Consider the following 5,017-nt stretch of genomic DNA (forward strand, 5'->3'; position numbering starts at 1 on the left):
CCCCATACTGGGACACATCCCAGCACTGCTGATGCTGCAACAACATCAGTGTCTGTTTTTAATCGCACTGAAGTCTATGGAACGTAAGCAAGTGCTTGGTGGTTCTCAGCCTTGTTAGACTCATTAGCCTTGAGGCTCCCTTGGAAGAGGCCAGCTTTTAGTTTTCACTCAAATTTTTGACTGCAGAAAAATATTAGAGCAATTCTTCTGTTGCAAAGACTTCAGCAAGACCACAACAGGTCACAATGTTTTTAATGCTGTTTTCTTCTTTGAAATCTGCTTATTTTGTGAAGTGCTGTAAGGTGTGCAAACATGATAACATTGTATGGTACTCTATGGCACTCCTGAAAGAATCTTAAGGCACCCTGATTGAGAATCGCTGATCTAAGTTAAATTTTATTGAATCTACTGATTGCAGTTGATGCAAATTTTTACTTTATTTTCCAAATACATTCAGCACTGGCCACCGTGGCAGTATTGTTACCCACACTCGAGTCATTTGAGAGATGTTTTAATACAGATGAACAAAATATCTGGTGATGATGATGGAATCAAGTGTTACAAGGCATTACAAGAGCACAATGTTATCTGGACAACATTTTTGTGACTGGGGAATATGGTGAAGAACATCTGAGAAAGTTGGATAGTAGGGGGGTGTGAAGCAGGCCCTATTCAATTCAGATTTGGACTCAGCCCGAATTGCGGACAGTGATTCGATTAATTGATTCGGATCACTGTCCCCGATTTGATTTGGCCAAATCCAAATCTGAAGATTCAGTGCTAAATGTTTTTTCTACATACCTCAAAGTACCAGTGCAGCTTGTGAATGCTGCAATGCTGGTGCAAATGGCATCCCCCAGGAGCGTGGGGGCCCCTCCATGTGTTTAGCAGCACATCCAGAAGTGGACTAGAAGTAATTCCAGTCCACTTCCAGGTCCACCAGGGACTGCGCTGTGCCCCTGCACCTCCCTGACTCGATGACTGGCCATAGGGGGACCCCCCCAGACCTAGGAGAAACTAGTCACTGAGCCAGCATGGAGGTGCGGGGGGGGGGCCCACACGCTCCCCAACAGACTGAGAAGTGACCCAAAAGTGCTTCTGGTCCACTTCCGGGTCTGCTGCCAAGCACACTGGGGAGTCCTCTGTGCTGCTGTGGGACACTTCATGCGCCCCAGCATCACAGCATTCACAAGCTGCCTGGTACCTTGAGGTACATAGAAAAAACATTTCAAGCTGTCTGCCTGAATTGCTGAATCTCTCCAAAACGATTCGGAGCGTTCGGATTCAATTCGGAAAGACTAAAGAGTCCTCTGATTTAATTCAGATTTGGAGATTTGGCCAACGGATTGTGCCATATCTCTGCTGAATCAAATCAGGGACTGAAGCTTTGCACAACCCTATTGGACAGTCCTAAAACATTTAGGAGAATATCGCTTGTCAATAAATTGGGCAAAATGCAAATTTTTGAAAGAGCCAGTTTCTTGTTGTGGACATGTGCAAGGCCTACAAAAATCTCAAGGCATTAAAGGATTTCTGGAAGCCCTGTGGTTGAAAGATTTTTCACAACTTAGATCTTTTCTAGGTTTTATTAATTACTCTAGTACATTTGTACCAAACTTGGCAACTGTATTGTATCCTTTAAATTGTTTGTTGCAGACCGTCCACAAATGGGGTTGGTCACATGAGTATCAGAAAACTTTCCTAGAAGCAAAAAGACTGGTCTCATCAGGTAGGGACTTGTTCACTTTAACCCATCATTGCCTTTCAGGTTAGCATGTGGGTACATTCTTGCATGGCATTGGGGCTATATAGAACAGCCAGTTTGATGGCAGTGAGCAGTCCACAGCATGTGCATCCTTATTAGTGAAAGCAGCATAATGGAATTATGCAGAAATAGACAAAGAAGCTTTAAGAATGGGCTGGAGAGTGCAGCAATTTACCTTTCTAGCTGGAAGGAAGTGTACGTTGGTCACAGACCCCCAACTGTTAGTTCTTTATCCAAGGAAAGGAGAGTTGGGGACAAGTGCGGCATGTCTCTTTGCAGCAGGCTGCACTTGTGCTTTTCTTCTTTTGTCTTCAGCGTCGTACAGAAATACTGACTCCCTCAGCTACCTGTGAAAGAGCCTTATGCACTAGAAACAGACTCTACTGAAATTATTAATTTAGTTCAGCTGGGGAACCCCCGTCTGGTGACCTGTAATATGATTGGGCAAGAAACCAAAAAAAAAAGATTTGGAAAGGTTGGAAATATATGGCCCATCCTAATTTAACACATTTTTATGTACACACAGATGACCTTACTATACATCAAGGATGTGTCATTTGGGGGACTTGTGTTGCTATACCTAGTAAATGAGTTTTAGAAAAGCTACAGGTAAAGTCATCTAGGATTTGTAAAAATGAAGGCCTAGTCAGAAGCTTTGTTTGATGGCCGAGTATTGACCAACAAATAGAACACCTAGTTATACAATGCATGGGGTGCCAACCAGTACAGAATATGCCCAAACCAGCCATGTTACACTCCTGGGAATGGCTGTTCATTCCCTAGCAAGGGTTCTATATTGATTTTTGCAAGATCATTTTTAGGAATAATATATCTAGTGGTGGTGGATACCCAATCCAAATGCTGACAAGTTTTCTGTGTGAAAACCATTATAACAGCACAGACAGTAGAAAAACTGTAAAGCCTCTTTTCAAGAATGGGTTTGCCAGAACAAATTAGCTGACTGTAGGCCTCGCTGAAACAATGATCAATATATGTATATTGCTCACACAATAGGCCTCATCAATGAACTTGAACTCATGAACTCCTTACATAATCAAAACTTGGGACATTAGCCAGATGTGCACTCCTGTCGGATGATGAGAAGGGGAGATAGCTGTACAAGGTGAGCAATTGTCCAGTACCAGGGTATTAAGCTGGAACGAGAGCCCCCAGATCAGAACGTGGAACAAGCCCGTGGTACAGCACAGCTTAAAATATCCCAAATATTGGTGGAATGTAATACGTAATGTGTTTTGAACACCGTATAAAAAGAGAATGGGAAATTATGGGAAATTTATATTGGCCAAGGAAAGCTGGAACGCAGGTTCCTTACTGTGAATGGGGGTGGAAACCTAGTGACAGATAGTGTGGAAAGGCTGAAGACCTCAGTCTTCAGAGGCAAGGTCAACTCCCAGATGACTGTACCCGGCAACACGGTTTGGGGAGAAGGTGAGCAGCCTTCAATGGTGAAAGAACAGGTTGGAACTATTTAGAAAAGCTGGACATGGACAAGTCCTTGAGGCCAGGTGCAGTGCATTCAAGGGTGCTGAGGAGTTGGCTGATGTGATTGATTACAGAGCCACTGGCTATTGTCTTTGAAAGCCCATGGCAATCGGAGGAGGCCCCTGACAATTGAGCTGGCCCACACAGTACAGCCAGTACACTCTCTGAAGGTATGTACCAGGGCTGGACATGCCAAGTCTGGGGCCTAGTGCCAGTGCATGGTCCTGGATTTCATATGCCCAGACCTGGCATGCAGCTCTGGAGCCAGTGCAGGGTCCCAGACACACTGCATGGGCCCAGTGTTGGCATGCCAGTGCTGGAGTTGTGCAGCAAATCTGGGATGCCATACTGGCTCTTTGTATGCATACCTACATCAAATAGGAAAAAGATTCCTGCATTGTCCCAGGGGAATTTCAGTCTGAGTTCTCATGTTGAAAATTATGATTCGTATAAAAAATATGTAATCCTTAAGTAGAGCTGATCAAAACTGTTCTCATTTCACAGGGAATTCTGAAACTTACTTCTGTTCCAAATCAAAATAAAAGGAAATCCTTTCAAAATTTCTGGTAAAAGGGGATTTTCAAAAGGTTTTCTTGGAAATTTTACATATAATTTAAATTTTTTAAATCTCGAGGTTCTGTCAACTGGCTGCCAGGTGGCAGCAGAAGCTTTCCTCTGCTCGGTGGAACCACAGGGAGAACTTAAGCTCAGCCAGCAAAAGCTGTGCTAGTGGTAGCACAGTCTTGTTTTGCCTGAGGCATGAATTGGGACAGAGGGAAGGCTGCCAAATAGAAACTTTTAGCATGATAGAGTACCGAAGTGTTGTGTGCAGGACCTCCCTGCACAAAGCTCCCCTGTGATAATAGAACCCTCCCTGTTACCACCCCCTTATGTAGAAATATAAAAATGAACCAATCAAATGAAATTCAGCGTGACATTTCAAAATTCTGTAACAACATCCCAAACAAAAATTTTCTTTTGTTTTAAAATATTTTTCCATGGGAATGTTCATCAACATTTGAATGATGTATTGAAACCCTTCAGTTTGGCTTTTTCTGACAAAGCAATTCTGACAAATTTTCCAACCAGAGTACAAATAACTGAGTTGCCTTGCCTTTGTGCAAACAGTACAGAGGGTTGGAACTTTAAGGAAACTAATTTCCCAAAGCTAAAATTAGGAACAATATGGATTGTAGGGGGAACAGTTTCAAAGGGAAAATCTAAATAGGAATTGGGAGGGATTTTAATAACACATAGATAAATGAACAAAATGCATAATCCCACAATCATGGTGAATGCTGCCTGAGTTAAAAACTGCCTTGGTTAACAGGGTTTACAAAAGCAGCAATAAGCTTTTATAGGTGACAGCCTATTACGGTGTGGGCAATAATTTTGGCTGGAGGGCCACTTAATGGGTTTTGGTGAGCTGTCCAGGGCTGCAAGGGGAGCTCCGCCCCTTGACAGGTGCCCTGTCCCCTGGTCACTACCTTGGGACCAGAAGTCCTGACCCCTAACCCCTGACCTTTGCCACTGGAAGTCTCTTCCCTTGTCGCTGGAAGTACTACTTTTGGGAGAGGAACCAGAAAAAAGCCAAATCATATACTATAAGTCAAACTACTGTAATATATTTTAATTTTATTTTAAAAAATATTTTAGTTGTGATTTTGTGTTTGCATAGTGTACATGGAGATAATTGCACAATAACTCAAAAATAAAGTCTTACTCTTGTATATTGTGTGGGGGAGTGTG

The sequence above is a fragment of the Crocodylus porosus genome, unplaced genomic scaffold (genome assembly GCF_001723895.1).
Source record: "Crocodylus porosus isolate Cpor-Errol unplaced genomic scaffold, CroPor_comp1, whole genome shotgun sequence".
NCBI lineage: Eukaryota > Metazoa > Chordata > Crocodylia > Crocodylidae > Crocodylus > Crocodylus porosus.